This window comes from Mycetomoellerius zeteki, unplaced genomic scaffold, assembly GCF_001594055.1.
Source record: "Mycetomoellerius zeteki isolate Tzet28-1 unplaced genomic scaffold, Tzet1.0 scaffold105, whole genome shotgun sequence".
NCBI lineage: Eukaryota > Metazoa > Arthropoda > Insecta > Hymenoptera > Formicidae > Mycetomoellerius > Mycetomoellerius zeteki.
Window position 1 is genome coordinate 499,174 of NW_017255965.1, and position 27,202 is coordinate 526,375.

General features: G+C 36.0%; 1 protein-coding gene across 6 annotated transcripts in view; it reads right to left on the reverse strand.

The window, feature by feature from the left end:
• LOC108722033 (ras-related protein Rab-37) overlaps positions 1-27,202 on the reverse strand; it is a 107,079-nt gene that overhangs the window by 47,323 nt on the left and 32,554 nt on the right. The window contains exon 1 of one of the 6 annotated variants that reach the window (XM_018446954.1): positions 13,763-13,821. The exons of 2 other annotated variants lie outside the window; for them this stretch is intronic. The gene's annotated coding sequence lies outside the window, so the exon portion shown is untranslated. Of the gene's footprint in view, positions 1-285; positions 372-2,982; positions 3,217-13,762; positions 13,822-27,202 lie in introns of those variants that run through there. 3 more of the 6 variants (XM_018446947.1, XM_018446962.1, XM_018446969.1) reach the window with 3 other exon arrangements.

Below are 27,202 nucleotides of genomic sequence, written 5' to 3' on the forward strand. Positions count from 1 at the left end.
TTCTTAACAATGATATTTTTCTGTGTGCAGGAAAAAAATTCACAACATCAAACATTATTTAATTGGTAATTATCCTCGCGATTCTGAACTATTTTTCAGTCTATGTAATATTCTATCAAGAGCATTTCACGCAAATGTTTCTGATCCGTTCATCATCCAAATGTATATCTCTATATTTTTACTAAAGAACACTATTAGAAATAATTAACAGAGGCGATTGCGTGCTTTTACTTTGATCGGAAAGGAGGTTGCCCGATTAAGGGTTAAGAGCACGAAGAGAAATACCTTCTCGATGTGTCTCCCTTCCTCCGTTTATCCATTCCAGCGATTAACGAGCGCACACCTCCGATACGGATCCCGAGCGCTCGAGTGAGCGCAATCACGTATCGGGCCGATTATCGGTATATCGATGCTTCTATCGCCGCGAATAATGTATGAATAAAGTGCTACTTCTCTTCCCAAGAGACTGTCGTAATACGCGTGGCGGCGGCGATGTCGATATTCAATCACCGGCACGTAATGTACATCGCTCACCAGGTTATCCACGTGTGCCGCTTATACATATATAACAAAGTACGCGAGGAATCATTTTTCACTTTCCGACTGCGCTAAACCATTCTCGTGACGATTGTCATTCACTTCGTGTAACGAACTCAATGTTCGACTTTCCGACATTCTCGATTGACGGAATGAACTTTGGAACCAAACGCGTTTATCGATATGGCGTAACATCGATAAACGGAAACTTGTGCCATCGAAGCATTGACACATCTTTGATTAAAACGAATAGCGAAAACAAAATTAGTAAGCAATTAGGCATTGAATAATTTTATCTTGAAACGAGAAATTAGATATTTTTCTATTTAAATTCATTGAAAAAAATGTTTAAACAATTCCGTATTAAATGGTTTCACAACCTTTTCTGTGTCTACTTGTCGTCAACAAACATTCGCCATTCGCAGATCTGCGTTGAGTAGCATATTTGCGATAAAATTCAACAGCTTTCATTCTAGACACGCCGAATATTCCGTCAGATATAGAAGTGCACTCTCTTCAGAAGCCGATTAAAAGCAGTCGAAATGAATGGAAACCAAGAACTGCGATGAAGATAGAGTTTCACGATGCACATGCAAAGAACAAATAGTACAAAGATCCAAGCGATAAACACTGTCATTATCGTTGCACAACTCGATAACACGCGTAATACCATAACGAAAGTAACACCGGTTTCAAAAACTTGCGCCGATATCTTCGTTACATCGAGTTTCACTGCGCGACCGCAAAAATCTCTCGAGAGACATCGGCAAATCCGCCCGGAAAATCATCTTCGTATCGCTCGTGCTGAAATCTCCGTGTCTGTTCTTTTTCGACGACGGGAGAACGAAAGAGAGAAGCTCGGCAATCACGGCAACAGCACGATATGCACAGTGAATCGCTTTGTAGCGACTATTTCCAGAGGACAGGCGTCGTCACTCATAGGTGAGCGAGGGGTAGACGAGTGGGGTGACGGACGAAAGGAAGTAGAGGGTGTGTATGTGTGACGGAACACGGGATGGGGGATAGAGAAGCGCACGGAGGGGTAGATCGTCATCGTCGATGTTGTATAGGGTGCAACGAGCGCGGAGAGGGTGCGCGAGGGTAAGTGCATCGGTACGGAAAATGTGTCGGTCGTAGGACGCGTTTGCCGGACGCCGCAACGCGTTGTTCAAGTGCTCCACCCTCTTCTACTCTTCTCTCTTTCTCACTCTTTTTTTAATGATTTTTTTCCTTTTTTCCTTTCCTCACTACAGCCGATTTGGCGACCGACGAGACGCTCTCGGTTAACATTTCGAATCGCACCGTGAACGAAGAAAATGCGAGAAGGAAATGGGATAGGAAAATGATAGCTTAAAATATCTTTAGAAAATAATTATCGATGGAAATTATTGAATAAAAGTGTGATGTCGATACGCCGTTAATTATCGGAGTAAAAGATGTATAGATCCAGGTTGACCAATGAAAAAAGATCTCTCATTGAGATTAGGACGGTTTAGTCTGAAAGCTCCTGCTGTGTGTGTGTGAGACAAGATAACGTGTATATTCCAGATTATAAATAATGCTCTGCCTTAATTATCTGCGATAGATTGTAAATCCTCTTAAAGTGCGTGACATGATATTTAAGGCATAAAAGTGCATTACGTTTAATACTTGATGAAAAAATAACAGAGCGGCAGAGACAGATTTGACGCCTTGACGTTTCATGAGTTTTATAGCAGCGCCTGGTTTATGCGATAATACGAAAGGCGGAAGTAATATGCAGTCGTGATAGCGGTTTAAATCTGAAATTTAACTCTGTAAGGTATAAATCGTCTATTATTCGATGTAACGAGTGTGTCACGTGAATTACAAAATAGGATATATACATCCCTGCAACTGTATCACAATAAATGTTTGCACTCACATCAAAAGTATATTCCCGAATATATGTATGTATAAATATAATATATATAATGTATGTATATAAAAAAATAATATATATATAATACTTTGATTCAGTTATCAGTCAATAATCGAACGTGAGTATTATCACGTAGCAATTTCATAAATATTGATCGAGAGAATCCGATTAATTACAATATATGCAATATTTTCCTCTATTTGCGAGAATAAACATCTGGTTTATTAATGCATTTATTTGTGCGAGAATTACTGCAATGAATATTTCTTTATTCACAATCATCATATACCACATAAAAAAATATTCTAAATATACACATTGCAGAAAAGAAAACGAGCTATTCTGTAAAAGATAGCAAATCATCATCTTGCCAATTAACGCGATGTTAATATATTACTGAGAAGATTAAAGTTGTCTCATCGATAGATCATTTTCGTACCGGATGTAAAAAATGAATGATTGCTTACAAGACTATTATAAACCAGAAGAGTCTAGATATACGAGTTGAACAAAAGCGTGAGAGGTTTCACATCAATGGTGCGTACTGTATGTTGATTACGTAAAGATCGTACTTGAACAGTATATTTCGGTGATCTCGGTGTCACTGTCAATCGCGATTTACCCCTTTCGCGAATCGGTGTTTGCTGTGTGGCGCGCGTCCGTTTTCCAATGGATGAAACCGCGAGAGAGGCCGGACGACGGGTACGTGTTTCCTGTGTTACGCGCGACTGATGCGAACGCGAACAGTAACGCACGCCGGCATTTTCTCTTTCCTCCGGCCGGCCTCGCGCTACAAACTGATGCTACACGCGGTTCGAGTAGCCGCTCTCCAACATGCGCTGACCGATGAAATTAACTCTTATCGCCTTTATTGCCCATTGTTCACGTTGCACGAGCGAGCAAAAGCCGATTTCCTATGGTCGCATTCACACCGACCGTCGCCGATCAAACAGCCATCCTCGACAACTTGTTCAACTTATTACCTAGTTGCTAATTATCTGCTTTTTATACGAACTAAATTAAACCTCCCAATTTTTTATCATTTATTAATTAATAATATTGAATCTCCAGTAAGATTATTGTTCCTAAAATTTAATGTTTTCGTCAATTCTGTGAATTCTTGATGAATTATGTGAATTATCGATGCATCACAATTATAATGACACTTGTAAAAAATATCATCGCACGAGACGATATGATATTTGTAAAATATTGCGCCTAAGAATCTCACTATTAAAACGAGGAAACTATAACGGAAATAATCTCTAAAACAGGTTAAGCGTAAATATCGAGCGACAGTTATAATAGTAAAAAAAAGTAATAGTAAAAAAAGCGAAACAATATTACTTGCAGAATGGGAGAAAATGAATTTGCGAGACTCTGCAAGTTCGAGAGTGGCACGGCTTTATCTCTTCGTGAAAATAAGTTACCGCCTACGAAATGAGATACCGCTCGAGTTTGACGTATAAAAATGTCGGAAGAAATATCTTACGATTTATATGATAAACCATAATTCACGAAGGAGTCTTGATAAGTCAATCGGGATTAACGGCAGAGAATTTAAATTAAAATTACCTAAAACAAATGCGCACAAATACGCTCGACTATCACTCTAAATCCGTAACAATGGAAATTTTACTGCTAATAAAAGTGAGTAGCAAAGTTATTGCTTTAAGTGTGGATATTCACTGCTTTGAAGTTAATCTGTCTACTCTTACATAAAGGAGTGGAGATTTTATACGATTAATCGAAGTGGTTTAAGCATTAGTTGATAACGCATTGCAAGATGCATTGAATGTTACTGCAAGGAATGAATTTAGCAATATAGCACCGCTATGTCGTTTGTCGCATGTCATGTTTATCGTTTGTCATGATCGTTACGGGCGAGATGCATCTTGAGACACGTATGACATAAACGTAATAGACAGATTAATTTATTTTGCAAAAAATTATATACGTATATTATACCATTATATCATTAAACCATTATTTTACCATTAAATAGATTAAATTTATAACGTATATAATTGTTTCAAAAATTTATAATTAAAAATAAGGTTAATAGGTTAATAGATTGATAGCATGCTCTATTCAAAATCTGTCTCCGCAGGCTTTGCTATCTGGGTTTGGAATGACATTATTCTGTCATTATTTTAACCTCCAAATTCACTCTTTTTTGGAGTAAATTTTTCACTCCAATTTTATGAAATGGATTTTCCATTCCCATCTTGCAGTAAAATTCACTGACAGTAACATTGGCGCAATTGCCACTAATGCCTGTATTGAAATTTTAATTTAATGCAGTGAAATTTCATTGCAACAGATTTAGAGTGATCGATAATACGCTTGTGAATTCATAATCGACAAAATTCCGATCGAAAAGAGCATACTGATGATCGCTCGATATTCTTGTAAAAGCCATCAATGAGAAAACATGTTCGAAGTAAACACAAATCGCTCGTTCTTCTTGTCGCTCGTATCTGCTTACGATCGCGATATCTGAAAAACGATCGTTGAAAAGCGTATAGGAATCTGTTGAGCGTATCGAGCAACGAAACGAAGTCTCATTCTTATCAAGATTCTATCGTTATGCACGTGCGGGACGCGGATCGAGCGACGATACGTGGATCGCATCGTAAAGTTGAAAGTAAAGTACCGATTTGCAATACCTCGGGAATACTTATCGGTGCAAAATCCGCGGATACAATCGCCGGAGAAATTCTCCGAAACAAATGAGGCGGATCTCCGGAAATCTTTCTTGAAGGAGAAAAAGAAGAAATAAAAACGACTTGGCTCCCAAGACACATGTGTCCGAAAATCTCTTGGGATACATCTCGTATACTCGCGACTCCCAAAGCGAACCCCACTGTTACATGATGGATGAGATGGCACGTGGCTCGTAAACATAAGTGCTATGGTGTTTCGCATCGCAAACTAGATCACTGCAACTTGGAGGGACGATGTATTATTATAACTTGATAGGGCTTGTGTTCGTCGACGATTTAGGCCAAGTCTGTCTAATTTAAGCTCCCCCCAAAATACAAGCCATCGACGTAAAAAAAGTCAATATAGGTAAGATTTCGAAGACTATAAAGTGTTGATACGCGTCTGAGTAATGCTTATCAATAATTTACAATCCATGAAATCTTACTTATATTGAGAATTTTTTTGCATCGATAACTTTGCATCGTTTTGGCTCCAATTAGCCTGATTTAGGCGAATATACATCACCCTTTCTCGGAAACTAATTAATGCAGTAATTATTATGCGGGGAGCGCGATTTCTATTTAATGGAAATATTTACTCTCGAAACAAATAACAATGCATCTCATCGTCGAAGTAAGAGAGAAGAATCAAGACTTTTTGTGCAAAAGTAGCAATTCGATTCGCTGTACGGTTGGTGTTTACATTAATAACAGAAAAAGATTTTTCAAGCTAGAAATCGGATATTTAACAATCTGTTATAGGTTATCTGCAATGTTATACCTCCATTGTAATCATCGCCTCGGAGAACTTAGTGTTCTCCGGAGAATTTAGGTTGTGTCTCAGGTTTCGCTTTTGTAAAGACATTCCACTGTGTAATAAGTTGAAATGTGAGGTCGTCACTTTGTAACACACACGCACACGCGCGCACACACACACACGCACGCACGCACGCACGCATGCACACACACCCTCTCTCTCTCATACGATGTTAACTTCAGTTACAGGACTCGCGACATAGCACTTCCAATGCTATAATCGATGTTACGGTTGCTGAAGCTATCGAATTCCGTTTGACATGTATATGACTCTAGTTTGGCCGAATAATACGAGACAGAGTAATACCCACAATGATCTAATGTGATGTATGAGATCAATTTGAAACACTTTACACACGTTTATATTACGAAATAATTTCGCCTAAATGGCGATAAATCCTTACGTTAATTATTGTAAGTAAACGTTAGTTTACTCATTATTGAAAATTTTATTAATTATTAAAGAGGAAGAATTTGAAGAGTAGCTGTAGTCTTTCCTTGTTTAATTGTAATTGTTAACGCAATTATAAGTATGATCACAGACAGAAAAAAATTGTTATAAACGCTAATCCTATATTATGACGACAAATTTTATTTGTAAATATAGGGATTGCAAAATTATATTTGCAGATATAATAAATACTTTTTTTGTACTCGCCACAAAAAAATATTTGCAACAAATGCAAAATATTTCTCAAATATGCAAATGCGTTTGCTATAAGCAAAGAAATTTGACAATTAAATTTTGTGATCTCTTTTTTTTTTATAGCAAATTTTTTCTCTCTGTGATATATAATTTTTCTCTGTTCAAACAATCTATAACCGCGATAAACAATCATATATGGTCGGAATTATCAAAATATCCCTAGGTTGATAATAAATATGTTGGAATATTTCTTAAATGTGTTGACACGCTAGTACAAAAGTGTGGTTTATGTTGGGAAAACATTTTTTACGAAAAAGTGAATAATGAATATTTCTTTAACATTTTCTGTACGTATAAATTTTCGATTTTCAGATTCAATGTAAAAACATTCATTTCGTTTGTTATTTTAACTTTATGTTTCTCCACACAGAGTACTTTGTGCGATGCCGAGCACACTCATCTTCCAATAAATATATTCTATATATATACAATATATATATATACATATATATCTTTTTGTGTGAACGCAAAAATCCCGTAGCTTCACGACGGGAATGCGCGGATGACGTAGTTATTGTATCCGTTACAAAAGCAGAGGTTCACAGTAAAATAAACCTCCGGATGTCTCCACTCATTTATTTGATAAATAGTTTCGCATGTTCATCAAAGTTTGTAATAACGTCGCGAATATTGTGACGTGCGGTGCCTCGCGTTTCCCGATTCTGGTTTTTTATATTGCTTTTTTTATCGTCAATCAACAAACCCTCGAATGCCTTCCAAATGTATTCGTAAATAAATCCGCATTTGGGTCGTCCCTTCTGGAAAAAGAATCACAGTCGCCAAAATCATGACCGGTAGCCAAACACGATGACCGTCGGATATAAATTTCAACGATCGAGTGGCTTGAGGGGTCAGTTTCACGATTATTCAGCTCTCACTTCTTATTCTTACATTGGTTTCTACGAGATAAAATGTTGCGTGAAAGGCGGAGGCGGTCTGAAAAATGGTCGTCCTACAATCTGAAACGCCCTTCTATAGAATAGCGACACGTACAGGCAAGGTCGGTAACCGTGTCAGCAATTTCACCCCTTGGAAACACAATGTCTGGAAAGAGCAGTAAGGTCGAAGCCCTTTCATCTCGAAGAAAGAACCAGGAAGTACAATCTCTATGGCGTGATCGCGAAGACTTCCTTCTCCTCCCTCTCCCCCCAAGTACAGTCACATCTGGGAGAAAAAAGTACGCGTAATTAACGTGTCAACTGTAGCACAACAGTCCGTTTTGCATAGAAGAAAAAAATATTCGCGACAATGATATTTGCGAGAAATACGTGGGAAGAAAAAAATCACAAGAAACTTACCGAGAGTGTAGGTATTGACAAAAAAAGAAACGCGAGTAAAAAAGAAAAGATCTGTTTTCTATAGCAGATAGTTGAACCAGTATACACTTTCGAAACTTAAGGTAAAATAAATATATGTATGTTTAGTATTTGGTGAAAACGAGAAAAAAAATTCTAATGAAGGAATAAAAAACAGATCTCGTATATTTGAAAAATTTAGTGAAATGGAGATTCTGCAGTATCAAAACATCATATCTCGGTTTAAGTGTCGAATTTTGCTGAGATCTCTATCATGGGAAATATCTCTGAACAAACGTTACGACCAACGTACGCAATTTTTAAGCGAGAAAAATATTTGCCATTCCGAAAACGCAAATAAATCTAAGAACACGCGATTTAGCGAAACTTTACTTCCAGCGAAGTGTCATCGATTCTGTGAATTTGCAAGCGGCAAAGTTCGACCGTTGAAGAGAACTGTTTATCTTCCGCGAAGTTGCAAGTCTTTCACAAACAGCGCGGAATATCACGATTTGCATCACAACTTCCGCTGTTTACCGCAACTATATGGGCACATGGTCGCGCGTTATTTTTTTAAATCTCGGACTGTTTCATTAGAATATGACATTTACGTATTTAAATAAAGTATCCCATAAACGCTTGACGTTCTTGCTATTCGTATTATGAGCGTCAATTTTCTAGCTAAGGAAAGTAAAGTTGCTCGATTTTTTGCCACTTTTCATTTTCTTATCGTAAAAATCCTACATAAAATATATTTTACAGATAATTAGATAAATAATTTGTTGTTATAAATAATAATAATTATACTATAAAAATAGTAATAATATACAGAGAAAAAAGTTTCTTTGGATTTAGTATTTCTATTTATTTGACTAAAATTTGTTTTATTAAAACAACATATGCTTGTACGAAATATTATTTGTTTGAATAAAAATTTTGTTGTTTCATTCGAGAAACCTCTATTATTTGAGAAAAATAACATTATTATTTGAAGTAATATCTTTCAATCAAATGATATATTATTTGGTTGATATGAATACAAACAATGAAATAAATTATTTGTTTGAAAATGGCAAAATATGTTGATAGAGGTTATGATAGAGATCCATGCACATAATTGCCTTCTTAAAATAATAACCATTATATTTTTTGGCCGAAATTACGAAAACAATAGTTTATACATCTAACGACAGGATTAAACGAACAGCTATATTAATTATGTTTGTGCAATACAATTTGGTCACGCGAATGCCAAAGATAGACATTATCTGTTCAAACAAATAATGTATTTAAGACAAAGATATATATTGTTTCAAATTCAAACAATCGCACTTACTGATTCAAACATGGTTTGTTTGGACCATTCCAAATAACAAATTTATTTGGATACAATAAAATTTATTAAATCCAAAGAAATCTTTTTCTTTGTGTAATATTATAAACAGTAATAATTGTATTATAAAATAAATTACAATTAATATAGGTAGCCAGCTTTGCGTGCTGTACATACGTGCACACAGACTAATTTCTTTTGGCTCGAATTCAAGTACGATTGTTAAAAAGACAAGACAGTTCTTTAGAAAAAAAAAAAAGAAAAATATCAAAAGCAATTAAAAACGCTCTGAAACACACATTGCTAAGTACAAGCGTATTATTTGCGTTAAATCTTTCGCTTGCGGAACACAAAGTACATTGGCAACGAGTCGCGGGAAGTTGCAGCGATAACTGCGTCAAGGTGATTTCTTTTCCATGTTTTGTCCCGATTTTATGTCCTCGTCGTATAAGAGATAAAAAGGTGGCTTGCCACGTAATGTCCGTAACAAATGTTTCACAGAGACGGATGCGATGAAATTATGCGCCGCTTTGCGCTGATCGTGCGAGAATTCCGTTTGCACTCAGCGGAATACGCTAATCCCGATTTAATAACTTCCGAGTGTGCCGGCTTACAGTAATAATCCATAACCCAGTAATATCTGTTGGAGTTTCGCATATATTAGCAATTATTTCTTCGAGAAAATTAACAGCAGCGTAGTTATAATTTATAGTACAGTGATAATTTACTGTGCTTAGTAGAAACATATGTGTATATTTCGTTAAATTTATGGATTAAAAATCATCAATTTTTTTTACTGTGTTCCACGTATGATTTAAACGTCATTGAATAGGATACTACAATAGATTCCCGCTGCATTTTCGTAATTATCATAAGATTAATGAAAATCGAAGATAGCTAGGACGCAGGTGTTCAATTTTATGCGAGCCAATTCAGAAGCTATATACAGATTGCCCCCTCGAGTGATTTTTGAAACACGACATTTCTGATTGATTTGAAGACGATCTTTCTTTATCGAAACTGTCAAAGAAATCATTCTCAATTTTTGCAATTTCTAATACCTGACATTATTATATTTTAATTTTTAACATTTAGATACGTTTTTATAACTATGCTTCGTGTCACAAAATCTCATTAAAGTAAAAACTATTCTTGTAAATTAAGAATATGATTCATTGTCAGACATCCATTTTTTTCTTTCAAAGATTACTTCCTCAAAGGTTTATCTTCAATCGGCAGTCATGCGGAAACTATAAAGACACTTCGAATCTCGTAGAATCGATCTCAAATCGGTCAGAGTCAGGTCATTAGTAATGAGAACATCCGGTAATTCTACACTAATCTGTGTATAATAAACTGACTCACCTCTCTTTCTATACAAGCCTCAATTACTTCCGGAGGAGTGATCGAGTCGCTTTGGTGTCGATCGACAGACCTTGGTACCATCTGAATTTCACGATTCAGCGCTTAACTGGTCATGCCGATATTTGTATCCCGCCTAATTAATTAAGTCGCTAATGAAATAATAATTGGCTCAAAATTCATCCGTGCGCAGCCTGTACTGTTTTCAATGACGAGAACTACGCACAGTCGAGCTGTACCTTGTCGTCCTTTTCCTCGATCACTGTGAGAATAATTAATTGGACGTTCGCTCTAAATACGTTAACGATGTCTTACGTATGGAATTTTCAAACTTTTTCTTCATTTTTAATTTAATTGTATTTATCGCACCGCGAAAGACTAAAACACGAATTGATGATGTATTTATCGTTTCACTAATATACTGTTACATGATAATATTAAAATATTGATGCACGATAAGCTCTGTTAATATTTTTCTCGATTGTGTGTTTAAAGATATAAAATTGATTGATACAATATCGTATGAACAACTTGATAAAATTGTAAATGTTTCGCACAGCATGATATTCACGATAAACAGTCTAATGTAAAATTAAGGAAGCTGTATAATATCAGCTGAAAGTATCAGATAAAAAATCAGCAGAAAAGCCAATATCAGCTCGTATCAGCCAAAAGATTTATACGCCCCGAAACTAATAATTACAGACATTAAAACGATAAATAATTTGGCTTATAATGACTTTATTCAGCGAAATGATATTTTGCTGCAGTTTTGGGTAAATAACTTTTAAATGAGTAAGTGTATCGAACTATTGCACGAATATTTAATAGGGTTTTATTAGTATACAACAAATTTGATTTAATTTATAATGCTACAATCTTATCAAATTTGCAAATAAATTTTACATAAAAATCAAGGCAAATAAAAAATTTAATAATTTTTAAATTACTAAGAGAATTATGCTTAAATTTAACGGAGATATTTAAATGTAATAACAGAACTATTTGTGAAATTATATGTTTGGTAATGCTTTGTGATACATATAGCTTTAATTATTGAATGTACGACAATATATGTAACATAAATAAATCTTCGTTATTCTGAAACTTGAATTTACCTCTGTCGTCAAATTAAAATAGCACTTACGAATTTATACAAATTATCGGCTGAATTCTAAGACTATATACATTTGATACTGAATTTCAAAGCGCCGACGTCCGTAGCTTTATCTTGCAGACGCAAACTTCGAATATAATAATTATTAAAGTAAACTGACAATTGTATAATACATCATAACAAACTATTTACTGCTTGTCTCGTATAATTTCCAGTAGGATGGTCATCCTACTCGACGAACGTGAAATAATAACTAATCCGCGAATTTGGCGGAGTTGGCGCGACTCTAGGGATTCGGGTTGATAGGAATTATTCGACAACTGAATCAGTTACAATTACAATCTGTCCGCAAATTGGAGAAATTGGCTCTCGATAGAGCGGAGCATAGAAATGGAGAATCGCACTAGGCGAAAGAAAAATACACGCTTCGTCGCGCAGCACCGGTACTCTGAATTTAATCAAATCATTTAATTTGTCCGATTCCAAACGACAACTTCATTTGCGTATAATCAAAGAAAAAATAATTTAAAGAACCTTCATTGCTTTTACTAATCGAACAAAGGCAATCTATCGATATTTGTTGGAATCTCCTGAAATATGTATATTCGTTATAAGTTTCGGTAGTTACCACGGTACGTTTCGTTAATTACGTTTCAACAAAAATTGGCATGTAAATCATCCTGAATAATGGAAATTTTTATAAATTCTATATACGGATAAATGTATTTTATCTATTTAATATTTATGCTTACAGGTACACACATAAGTGGAGAGAAATGTAATTGCATTTTTGTTATAATTTCAGCCAATTTTCCTGTTCCTAAAATTACGAGATCGTTAATAATGTAAAAGCTTCGAGAAACGTCACATTGCAAGCATACTTTGATCTAGGCAAAAGACAATTAGTCAGGATTAGCATCGTTAAGTTAGGAAAACAAGATTGTTAGAGACTCGCAATGCAGAATGCTTTGGTCAGAAAGCCTTTTAACAGCTTCTTAAACTTTCGGAAACAGATTACCAACTACATCGATCAAGCAAAATTGATCGATAAAAACTGGTTGTGCCTAACTTTCAGCAGCTAGTGCGACAGCCTGTAATTACTCGCGATTTATCGCTTGGACTCTCACGATGGTAAATTGGCCGAATGTATCGACCTCGAACTCGGAATTAACTAGGTAGGCGTCAAAAACACATGCGAGACTCAATGTCGCTTTTTAGATGTAAAAAAATATGCCTTTTTCTCTGTTTCTTTCGATGCTGTAGACAGGCAACGACGAATATCCTCCGTTCCGTACCATCAACCTTTTCGCAAATAATTCCGCCTCTCGATTCTACCTGGTCTTATACTTTTCAATAAAATATGACATTAACGTTTGCATAACCTTTCATCAATCATCATATGTATCATCATATGAATCCATCATAACAATTGCAACATTTATAACAACATTAATCAAATATATAGAGAGAATATCGCTACGATCCAGCATCAAAAAGATTATGATATACATACTGCTCAAAACAATTAGCGTAATGCGTCAAAAATTAAATTAAATATCAAAAAGCGAGCTCTAAAAGAGTTGAACTATTTATATGGACACGTTTATAGATAGAAGATTTACATCTCATTAGAAGTATTTATCAGATTCTCTAATAAATGACACGGGCATCTACACTGTTATAAAAATAAAATATCAATTTTAATTTAAAGACGTACAGTGGACTCTTCTTGAGATCTACAAAAATATTAAAATTAACATTTTTGTATAAAAAGTATGTTAATTAATGTCTCAAAAAGTCCACTATATATCTTTAAGTTAAAATTGACATTTTATTTTTAACAGTGTAACAACCTTTAATCATTTAGAGCAGTGTATGACTATAAAATAAAATTATATCACACATATTACATTTGTAATATGACACTATATTATAACAAAAAACGAGAAGAAAAATCCAGGCACGACAAACACTGATTAGCTAACAAATACCTCAATACACCGATGAAAAAAAAGCGCGGGAACTCTCGACGTCGACTAATTAACGAATAAAATTTACAATTAGAGCCATCACTCGCGTTAGAAGAATCAAGAAGTCGAGACCCTCTTTCGTTTCGCGCGAAACGCGAGAGTCCGTGAGATGCCGCGGAACAGGCGCGAGTTCGGGAACTGCCGACTTCGACAGTTCGGGGAAACTGTCGGCGCTCCGTGTGCGATGGGGGGTTTCCTACCCCCCCTATAGCGCGCGCCGGGCACCTGATGTCCCTCCGGGGGCAGGGGAAGGAGAGGGAGATTCCGTCTCCGCACCCGTTCCGCCGCTCACCCACGCAGGCAACAAGAGTGTCTCGGCACTCTCTGCGCTCACCAGCTAGGAACCGCTCACGTTCCCATGACGACACGCGCGCGATTCATCCCTTACCCCCCCGTCCATCCCTCTCGTCCCGTTCCAACGCACCCTCGCAAGCGCACGCGCCACTGGGCGCCTCGTGGCAACAGGTTTTAGATCCCGCGCTACGAAGCACGGCTTGTCCGTAATCGCATACAGTCGGATACTGGGCTCGGGATGGACGATCGATAGATCGACGAACCACGGGAGATGAGAGAAAGACGGAGAAGGGAGAGAACTTGGCAAGAGGAATCTCGGACCACAGTGGGTTTGCGGCGCCGCATGATCTGGATTATCGTGGCCTCATGACATGGATTTCGAGAAAATAATGTATGCCGCAATGGGAAAGGGGCTGAAGGAGATTATGATGAGATATAGACATGATTTTGCGGGCGCAGGAAGATGTCTGGACCTTTCTCTTTAAAGTACGGTTTCGGGACGACAACTGGAATTTATTTCAGGAATAGAAAGTCGAATCGCTGATATTGGTGAGGGTACCAGTGAATTTTACGATTCTATTTTCAATCTATTTCCATCTAGCTTACTCTGTGTGGATATATTTCGCAAAAAATACAGAGAATTCTTATGATTTTCTCATATGGTCAATTCATATGCTTTCGTTATATTGTAATGCATAATGCTATCGAATTAATAAAAAAAAAACCCTAACGTTAAACGATACATTGTTGGAATTATTAAAAAATTAGACCACTGTAAAAATTCGGAAAACGATTTTGAGAATCTAATCTATATATATTTTTTTTAATAAATGCCAATAATTATATCTTTTGATTGTATAAAATGTAATATTGTACAAAGATAATTAATATAAACAATAAAAAAAATAAACGATTTATTAAGACGGTATATGTAAATACACAACAAGTAAGAGTTTAAAGCCTATAATGATCGAAGCTGGAGCTTAGATGATTAAATTATTTCTATGTGAACTTATATACTAAATATGTAGTCATTTGAACTGCGTGCCGAATTGATTTTTCGGACTTATAAACGTAAAATTAAATTATGAAAATGTAGTAGTATTTAGTAATATCACAAATTAAATTGGCAAGCAATTTAATAATTTGATATATATAAATTTTTTATTCTTTCTCTCTCTCTCTCTCTCTCTCTAAAATATGAAGATTTTATTTTTTAATTTTCAAATAAAAATCCTAAAATTGATTTATTACACTGGCACTGGTCTAATATTCTTCAACACACAGGTTTTATCCTAAAATAGTCACGAAGAACAGATATTCATTCAAAAAAAAAAAGAACCGTACAAAAAAAAATTAATTATTCAGATTTTCTTCCTATCTGTTCAAACTGCAAGGCGAGAAAAATGTGACTGAGAATAATCTTCAAAAATTCCCGAATGTTTGATCGAAAGAATTATCGACGTTTTGACTTCAGATATTAAGAGAAAACAGCAGAAAAAAAATATCCGAGTACTCGCACCCTACAGTCATTTCGACGATGCTTGGTAGGCCGTAACGCGATCAGCAATTTTCTCCAGAACAAGGAAGTGCTCTTCAAGGGTGGCCAGAAGGTGGCAGGTACGAGGGGAAAACTCCTTTGATCGGTTCTACACGTCATCGCCATGCGATAGCTTAGATTTCGACCTTGCGATCAATTCGTACTTGACACGATTGCTGCGCGCACGCACGTTCCTCCATCGATCTTCGTGGAATCGCGGTTTATTGGCTCTCATGGGAGATTACGCGTGTTGCATAGCACGAGGATTAATGTATTATCTACAATCATAAATCGATAATTAAAGAGAAATTAGTTAGGTATTAATTTATTCTCTAATAAGAACGATTTGCGATTTGTTACGAAGAATATATCAAATAATTGTGAAATAATTAAGTGCATCTATATTATTTTAATAACGATACAGAGCAATAATGTGTACGATAATATGTTAAATAATAATAAAAAAGAGAAATATTTATCTCTGCATTACATTCGCGTATTTTATCCAGCAATTTCGTGGATAATATATCTTAAAATATCGTAAGATAAATCACAACATTATAGGAATGAATCGCGATTCTTCATTTACATAACTCATTTCGTGTTCTTAGACACACCTGAGATACTTTTTTTTTGTTCGGACTTTTTTCAAAGTTTTATGAACCACCTGGTACACTGCTAGCTTGTGTAACAGATTCTGTGATTAGAACTGGATTACTAATCTTTTAAAGATGACGCACAATTTTTTACAGATTTTCCTAGAGATCCTATAGTATAACAGAGATGCGCAAAGTGTCATGTGATCGTAATTTCTCTGATTGGATGGAGTCTAAATGTAGTCCTGCCATATTAAATTTACTGACAATATACTCAACACCGACTCCTGTGGAATGAGTCTAATAAATTCATTCTTCAATATTTTGTGAATATTTATTTATTATTTCATGCTTTGCATTGAATGTTGCATATTTTATGCACAGAATTACATCCATCATATGGATGTAATCCTTTGGATAATCCAGCACTACATTAGAGACGAGAGACTCTATCCAATCAGACAAATATTTACGATCACGTGACACTTTGCGCATCTCTGTTATACTACAGGGTCTCTAGATTTTCCATATTGATAGATGCCTAAATTGTCATCCATACATTTGTAACGCTTTTATTAGCATCCAACGTTTCCAATAACGGAAAAATTTTTTTACTAATAATTATGTAAATCAGAGAACAATATTATTTTATTTTTTAGTGAAAATTAGTAACTTAAGACGAATGATTTTTTTATAAACAAATATTTCTTCACAATCAGATAAAGATAATTATTTCAAATACACTGTTGAAATAATGTGTCGAATTTAACATAAACCCGCATGTCGCAAACGGTCCACTCAAATTTTTGAGTTAATTTTACACAAAATGAATATGTTATAAGGTAATACAAATATTATATTATGTAAGAGAATAAATACAAAAAAAGGTAAATCGACACTGTTTGTAAAAAAAAAACCGTGGAAGCATTTTTTTTTCCCAGAAAATTAACATTTATAATATATTAAATTAACACGTATTTCATTTATTTATCTTAGAATTTATGTTTTAAAACACATTACTTTTTATGTTACTTGTTCATTTACTCATAAATCATGTTCATTTTAACACTAAAAAATGTTGAATATCAATTTTACATAAAACCTTTAAATAACATAATTACATTTTAACACTCAAATATGTTAAAAAATTCAACACAAACTGTTAACACAGAACCGAAGTGAGTGGACTGTTTCCAACACAAATACACAATTTTTTTACTGTGTATGATAATTAATTTGTTAATGACAATTCAAATAACACCTTTTAATTAAAAGATTTTTTACGTATTGTCATACACGTGAAAAATCTCAATATAACAAAAAGAACAATCTTTACACGCTATTTACGAAATCTCAATCATTAAACCTCAATTAATGTCGAAGTAGGTGATTGGCTGTGTCATCGAAGAGATCGATATAGATTATTAGTATGTCAAAGCACAAAATAAAATAAAAATCACCTTTCATCCATTGACGTTTTTCCCCGACATCCGGGGAACGCAGGATGCGAACAAATTGGCCCGAATCTTTCTCCGTGGAAATCATTTCTATGACTTCCCTCATTTCAGGAGCAAAAAAGGCCACTCGTGACTCGTTTCTTTTCAGCGATATCCAAAGCGATTTATATGATTTCCGATGTTGCTATTTCTGCGCTTGGAAAATTCATGCGATCTTTTTCTCTCACTCTTTTTCATTCTTCGATTGCTTTTCGAATAAAATTTTTGATAAGCAAACACAGTTATGGATAATGTACCATAATTAATGTTGCTCTTATTATAATTTCTCTGTTTACGAAAAATAAGCCACACGAACAGAATTGTCTCTTAAAATTTACCCTAAAAATATGGTAGTTGTGGTACAATACAATATTTTAAAGATTTTTATCATGCACTTCAGTAAAATTAATCAAACTTATATATTTTATTGTAGTTTTATTAATAAACGAGAGAAATTTACATTAAAAAAAAAAAATTCTTCGAAATATAATGTTGTGTCCCAGGACTATCATATTTTCAGGGTAACTAAACTCTAAGAAAAAATTCTCTCCGTACACCTCCGAAAGAAGGAAATTGCGAAAAATATTTATGAATTTTTTTCGAACGTAAACATAATATGTAAAAAGAAATGAGTCACAAAAAATTTTAAAAATTTATAAAATAATAGTCCATTTCTTCTATTAATGGAATAATTAAAAGTTTCGTGTATGTACATATCATTCTCAGCAAAGCGATCGTATTTTTAATAAAAGTATGTTATTTGAATTCGATACATTTTTCGTCCGAGATTTGAAAAATATTTGAACAGCTCTTGTTTTAGATATTTCATGTACGAGTTCCGTAGAACGTTAATAGCCAGTTTCGGGTTTCATTTAATTCGCAAATATTTTAGATTGAAATGTCATTTGTAAAAAAAACCATTTTTTAAAATTGCGACAGAGTTTCGCCTTATTGCGACAATATTAGTCATTTTCCGAAATGCGATGTCATTATCAAAGTATGAATTATATATGCTGTGGTATTCACAATCAATAGCTGTATTTTCTCGTTAAATAAATGAGCTATATAGTTGGATATGAATAATGGCAATCATAATTGTATGAGTGTGTACAATCTCGCTTCAATTATTACAATTCGTCATTATGATATGAGTATTATTTGGAATTGTTAATAATATGTATATTCGGGAGGGCCTCTCTCTTTCTCTCTCTTGTGTGTGACATTTATAAATTATATAGTATAAAGGATATGTAAAATCTGCTAAATATAATCATATTTTGCGACATTCTATAAATTAAAAAAATAGTATACGTAGTAGATAAATCGGTTGTATGCACACGTACAATTTTAAAGATATCTATTAATTATGTATATAATATTAAAAAGCGCAAAACGAAGTCACATTGCCGATGGAAGAAATAAATTCCATCGGTACAACTATAAATTTATTTTATCCAACGGATTAAAATGTACGACTGTACTAATTAAATTTTATGCATAGGAATTGTAGGTAATAGCCTTATTCACAATAGAGTTTCTTAATCCATTTAATTAATAATATTAATACATCCGATATTATTATAATAATTAGAGAATCACTGTCAATCATATTTTCAATCTCAACTTGCATATAAACTGCAATTTACCTTACCGCTACAATTTTGCTTGCACTTTGCAATGCAAATCGACCCACCGCTAACATCACAGGCAATCCTTCATAAACAGGTAGAGAATGAAAATTTAGTTTCCTTCAAGTTGTAGCCACGGACGTTTATATAATCCTAATTATATGTAAGTTTTAATATCTAACTATCTCAAGGCGATTATCCATGCACATAGCCGTCAATTGTCGCATTGTGATGACAGTGTCAACAATTATACGTCGCGTGACGTGAATCCAATGCGTGTATTAATACAGCCTTAAGTTCAACAATTATAGCACGCAACGTCGCAAATAGCATAACAATGAAGCACAACAGACGAGTAGGCTTGCATCATCCTATCATTAAGCCCGCTTCAAACGCACCAATAGAAATTACGGTTCGAATGCTTCGAGGAACCAATACTCGGATGCCAATCTCCGTTACATTCCTAACTCCTCGCCGTTTCTCCTAACAGCATTCGACAATGCAAGCTTTCACTTAAGAAGCTTCCCTTATTGGCGCATCTCAATATGCAATATCGATATCAAGCACTTAGAAAGATAAATCCGTAATACTCTACTCACTTAGAAAGATAAATCCGTAATATTCTACCTATCGCGCGCGTTTTGTATATTTACTCCAGTCCTTAATTTTATACTTCCGACTTACTTTTATAAAATTGTAAATATGGAAAAGAATAAATACAAAATAAATCCGAAAACATAAATATATTAGAATTACAATTATATAACTTAAAATAAAATAAATTTTTTTTATTTTCAATTGTCAGAAATGTAATAAGAAATAGAAAATAATTCGTTTTTCAATTTCGTTGAGCCATATTTTTTAGTATCGAATTACGAAGGATGCCAGAGTCTAAGCTTCGAATGGAATTCGAACTGGATGTCGGATAAACGAAAATTCAGTATAAAGCGTTAAAGTTGCTTATCGCAACAAATCCATGCAATGAAATGGAAAATCGATGATGCTGGATTTACGCTCGTTATGAGCGCAAAGTTATGTGAAATTACGACAAATATATATTTCATAGCGTTTGAATTTTCACATGGCTCCCTGTATTAACCACGAAATTTTTGTAAAACCTGTTTTATAACAGATTTCGATTGGCAAAACTCGCAGTTTTACAAATTAATGCATTTGACAACTCCGAGCCCGCTTTTGTACATCTTGTGCATCAATGTACTGCATTATTACAAGATCACAATACGCAGCTCAGTCTTTCCACCGCTGAATATCTCTTGTTCTTTTTACTCCCATTTATTACACGGATAACCGTACTTCGCTTCGAATACGCCATATACATCACGTATAATTAATACAATTAAATGTCAATTAAAACGATCAATTTCATCATTTAAGCGGCTTTATATGTCTTCATTCTGTGTATTTACAAATCATCTCTTCTTTCGCATCGCCTTTCTTTCTCACTTTAATTCGAATGAAATTGGAGACTTTCTTTTTCATTATATTTCTCTTGTCGTTATTTTATTGTTATACGTTTTAATTCAAGTTATTAATGCAGGGATTTTTGTTAATTGTCGCGAAAATCTCAGTGTATATGTATATGCCGTCAAGACTTTTAATATACGCGTCTCTTTCTTCCCCTTTCCTTCCGACTCTTCCTTTTGTGTTATGTATGTAGGTGTTTAAACGTACACACAACATATACGCGTATACGCACAAAAGAGAAGACGAAGTGGGCAAAGTCTACTATCGGGCGTCCCACTGCGAGGGGAACCCCGGAGGCCGGAGTTTATTAGCTCAACCCCCGGTTAGCGATGGCAGTGACGTAGTAACGCGTATAAAAAGACAAGTGTCATCAGTTAAAAAAATTAATAAGGCATAAATACAAGAGGGTAAACCGCACGATACGTTAGCATGGCGTAATCGACACGGTAGACTGAAGGTTGTTGATTTCAACGAACGAAAGGTTAACTAAATGCCAACCGCTGCACTAGCACACAAGTCGATAAAATAATAAAACGGCGATCCGAAGAAACCAGTGTCGTAAATGCGACAGCCGCTACAAAATCTTCGTTTTCTGAAATGGGGTCGAACTGGTTTCGCAAAAACTGAAAGTACTTTTAGTAACGAATATAATCGATTTTTGGCCAAATGTAGGTTCGTCGATCTATCACGAGCGACTCCAATCCATCACTATCAAAAGGGTGTCCCACTGAGATCCCGTCCCCTTCCACCGCTTTAACAACATGGAACTCGGGAAACGGAAAACATATAGGGGCGCCTCCAGTCATATAAACGAAGTGTATTTCTCTATCGCGATGGGGATAGGAGAATGAGCGGGGCCTCCTTTAGCAAGAAGAAGAGAGGAAACGCGGGAGAAGGGAAGGAAAAGAGCGGCTATTTGCACACCGCGAGCGGTCAGATGACTTCGTTTATGCCACCCCTTGACGGCAGATGTCGGATGTCTCTCTGACATGGGACCGCGTCTCTCCTTTCTCGCTTGTTTTCAAAATGGCAGAAGTACAAAGTACTTAAGGGCGTGGGCCGTTCCGAACGTTCACGCCTGACCTTTTCATCATGGGTCCAGGCGAGGGGATAGGAGCGAGGGGATAGGAGCGATGGGCCTTACACATGAATCCGTAGGATTTGCCGGAGTGGGAGGAAGTCGTTTCGAAACAGTCGTCCGCACGATCACCTTCGGTTTGCATAATCATTTTCTTGCTGTTGTCCAAGCGCGCGATAATGAAAGGTAAACACACGTAACGGGATTTTAAATGAGAGCTCAAGAGCCGAGAAATAGAAGAGTTAAAAACGACGAATAAGCTTGTAGAAGCTTATTTAAGTACTCCCCCAGCGGGGGATAGTGTCAAAAAAAAAAAAAAAAAAAAAAAGAACGAGAGATGTTTAATAAATTCAACGAGAAAAGAAAGATTGAAGAATCGTGATTATTCACGATTGACGATCCAACACTGAGAGAAAATATTTTGTTAATTTAACAAGCCACCAGTACTTTTAACAATATTATATGTAAATATGTGACAACAAAATTGATTTGTTGTGATTGCTACTAGTCTGCTATACCAGCCAATTATTAATAATAGAAGCAAACTATATGGAACCTAATCTATCTTTTGGAGAGACTTTAAGATCGCGTTTATCATAGAAATCATAGATGATCGTGGGGTCTTAAGTCGTAAGGAAACTGACAAATCACAGTCAAATATAGGGAGAATACTTGACTAGAATTGGTCAATTTCTTACGATTTGAAACGCTACAACCGTCTACGACTTCTATGTATTAAGCTGGTTCTACATTGATCGCATCGCAGCGTCGCAAGCGTGTCGCAAGCGTTGCAGACGTCCAATCAGAGTCGAACTAGCTTGACGTTTATTGGACCGCAACGCTTGCGACGCTGCGATGCAACTAATGTAGAACCAGCTTTATATGAACCTTTTATTTACTAGCGATACTATTGATTATTTGTTACATTGACGAATGAGAAATAATTAATTTGCAATAAATAACTAATCGATCGTTTTCTTAACAAATATCACATTTGTTTTCCTTCGATTTGTTCCTATAACAAAATCATTTATCTCAGTGAAATATTATTCATTTATGCAACGTCGGGGAAAGGAAAAAACTCCCGCGGAAAACAAAAACGTCCGTGACACTAACAGCTAGCGGCGATGGATCAAAGTAAAATATTAACTTCGATCAAATATCTGTCGATTGGAGAAATCTGTAAACAAGAAAATTTGTATGTATTACGCGACGAAATCGCAAGTCAAACAATATAGAACGCGGCTCAAACAACACACGCGGCACTAATTTAATCCCCCTAATCGATCCGACCGTGTGGTCGCACGTGGCCGATTATTTTCGAGGGAAAACGCGCTTCAGAAACGCGCACAGCAACAATATCGAAAACCAATAATCAACGACAAATGTTGCCGAACACCCGCCGCCACATCGTACAGGTCCCCTCGCCCTCGCGTGGTCCGATCTTCCAGCGATGTAGTTTACACTCGGCCTCGATTAGATTACACGGGGCAGAGCAACAGGCAGATGTGGTATTAATCCCCGACGCAATTTATCGCGCTCGCGCTGCCTGAAAGAGTAATTCGATATCGTCGACGGCGGACATCGCGCGCTTGCACCTTCGTGTTCCGTTCCTCTGCGAATTCGCTATTCGCTGGTGATTTATGAGAAGCTAAATGATCGGCGATTATATCGCGCCGATAAGAAACGTGAGAAATGTATACACGATGCCCTCTCGGTCGATATTGACCTTCGAGGGATAACGACGTGGGTACAATCACCTTGTCTCGGAAAAATGCGAACGCTCACGTTCGTCAAGCCGTAATCGTACTACAGGTTGCCGATTAACGGTTCTATTTTAGCCAATCACGATGCAGCTGGCTCGTACTCGCTGCATCGTAATTGACTAAAATAGAACCGTCAACCGGGAACCGCAACCAGCAATCCATAGTGTGAGTCCGTACTTATTCACGACTTCACGTTGAAATAAGACGCGACACGGGTCGATATTCATAGTCCTTATTTCAAGATCGTCTTAAGTAATGTCTTAAGACGCTAATACGGCTTTGTGATTGGCTTATGACAATTTAAGACTGTACTTAAGACTGTACTTAAAACTGTACTTATATGTATTTAAGACTGGTCTTAAATATAAGAACCGACTATGAATATCGGCCATAGACTTCGCAAACTATAGCTACTAATTCATTTGATGCTACAAACGTTTTAAAGCATTCTCTGATTGGTCAATTAGTAAAATTCTTTCTTCTGATTGGTCAATCAAATGTTTCGAAGCATTTGTAGCGTTAAGTAAACCGCACCCTATGTAACATTGTCCAAAAGTGCTGCGTCAAAATTAGATGTAAATAAAACATTAATATTTGTAGAAAAACTTTTAGCCAAGACTTCGATTGTTTGAATCTGGTAACATATTCCTTCTTTTTTTTCTTTCCTTTTTATTTTCCTTTTCTCCTTTAAACGGTTTATTTCATGATGAAGTAGCAAACGAATAGATGAGTTAGGAAGTTTTTTTTCGATATTTTGATCAAAGTAAATTGACAAATATTGATAAGCGGTGCGGGGCTACGATGAAGCAGCAGCCGCAAAATGAGTGGAAGAAGTGGAAAGAACACGAGCGAAGAGGCGGAGTGGAGCAAGAAGAATGAACGGAGAGCGAAAAGGGGGGCCCCAAGTTCGTGACCAGAATAACGTCCAAGCCTCTCTCGTACCGTCGATCCATGCAAGAGCAAAAGATCTGAAACGATTCGAGCAACACGAGCATCGTCCGGAGTTGGCGATTCCCGTCTGCGCAAACCGCGCGTTTGGTTACAACGATCCGCATCGCTTCTCTCACAGCGAGACGCACCGGGAAGCCACCACGCCACAATGAGGAGACCATCGATAAATCGCGCTTTGGGGCTGTCTCGTATAGGAGAAAGCATAGATCCGCTTTGCACCGTGTACATTACGAGAGAAACAGACGCATAGGCGGATCTAGGACGGAGGGTAAATATTGCCCAGAAACGCGTACACCAAAAGAGATAAATTTGAATTCGGTGAGCTACGGATTCACCTGCAGATAATAGCAACCATGAGAGATAGATTATTACAAACCTAACCTAACACGAAACGAATACGAATCCGGGATCCGAATGCAATTAATCGGTGAGTGAAATTTGGATACGCGAGGTAGACGAAGCGCTCTTTGCACTGCTGTGATTAAATGCGCAGTCAATTATTTCGATCATATATACGAAACATGATTATCGCTAACATAACGAGCACATCCTACGTTTCTCCCAGTGAATTTTCCCGCTGGGAAATAAATTCCACGGATGGTTGCTCGATACTATGTTTCAATATTCGCTTGATGAGACTCTTTATAATCAAGTCAGAGATCTGGAATGATTTTATTGAAGTGCCATAAGTATAGTTAATCAGTGTCCAATGTTATAATTATGCGGGACAGGCGTGCGTTTTGACATGCGTCTCCGGCGTCTTCTCTCTCGCTTTTCTCGCGTTACGCGTTTCATATCGTTTTTTTTCTGTTATAAATACGATCGCGATGCGCGTGATCGCAACGTAAAAAAGTGAGCCTCGCAGGTGCTCGCCTCAAACAGATCGGCAAAGTTGCGTGTAATTAAAATCTTCTTTACGGCCGTCGCCGAGCATGCGATCCAGTTTGCTCTATAACCATATTACTTCGATGTCGTAAAGCGGATCGGAAATTTCCCTTAATCTCCGAGCAGATATAATTCTCGATCCAATATAAATCATCATTATTAGAGAATTCAAAAAGTGAAAAAAAAAAAAGGTAAAACCACGCGCATTACAGTTACTTTAGATACACATATCGTATGAGGGACCCTCATGCAAATTAAACGTCATAAATAAACGTCACTAAACAAACTTTTAAATAAATAGATTTTTAAATATAGACATTGCATGTATATATTTTTTTAACACATGAAAAATTATATTTCTCACAGCGCCATTTTCTCTTAAAGTATTCGATGAAAAATGAAGAAACTTTAACAAACATGTGAAATTGATATTCCCTTAAGTATACGTAAGCAATTTGATAAATATCATGGAAATCCGCACGGTTCGCCTCGGGACTTTTCTTCGCGAGTGAGAAGAGGCACTTGGAGTAGGGAAAAGGAGCAGAAGGATCGAATCTGCTTCGTCACGTGGCACAACCTAACTTGGCACTGTCGGCCCGAGTGATTTATTACTCACCTTTCCCTTGCCCCTTTAACCCTCGATATTCCGGTTGCACACAATGAAAAAGAGAGAAAGAGAAAGAAAGAAAAAGAGAAAGACAGAGCATGCCCTTACCTCCATCTTGCGTTTCTTAAAATTATAATCAGTTTTACTCTTACTCCCGCCTTTCATTCCTTATTTCGCGGGAAAATGTGGATTATCAAACTTAACATTAGGCTGTAGAATTGATATCACGTAAGTTATGAGGCGCGCAAATTTCCATACATAATTAGTATTATCTAGTTGTATTTGCGATTTGTACCGTATTTCTATCTAATCTATTTTTATCTATTTTTACTTGTTTTTTATTATCTATTTAAAAAAAAATATATATACGTATATTTAACTCATCGCGTGACATATTTAAAATGGCAAATGAGCTTTTTTATGATCTCAAATATCTCTGAGGCATTTCGCACAATTTTTTGCATCTGAAAGAAGGCCACTGCTTTTTTCCGTACCCGAGTTCGACTTTCTTCGATTTCTTTTATCCATCCCTTTCCCACAATCCCTCGATTCTCTTAGCTTTTTATCTAAATATCTCAATGCGGAGCAGACGCCAGCGTACGCTTTGTGTCTTCTCCTTTTTCGAGTCTTGTCAAAGATCGCTCCGACATTTTCTCACATTCTTTGCTTTATGCGCTGGTAAGCTTCAATGTGATCACGGTCCATTTTACTTTCTGTATTGCAAACCTTACACAGACGAATTTTTCTACTCGATTCCATCTCTATAAATTTATAATAAATTTTGCATTAATTTTTAAGAAGCAAGTGGTAAAAATGAGAAAGAAGTTAATAAAGCGATGTTAATAAAAATTTTAATAGAGAGAATTTGAAAAGAAATATATTAATTTTTTTTCGTTCCAGCTAAATAATATGCAAATTATGTAATAGATAGAAGTCGTTACTGATACGGACTCAACGAAATTCGTCAATTACGAAATGCGAATAATCGTCACATGCAGATAGTAATTACGTAGGTAATGAAAATCTCGCAGAGAGCCGAATTCCAAAATCGAGCGCAATATTAATTATTTTCATT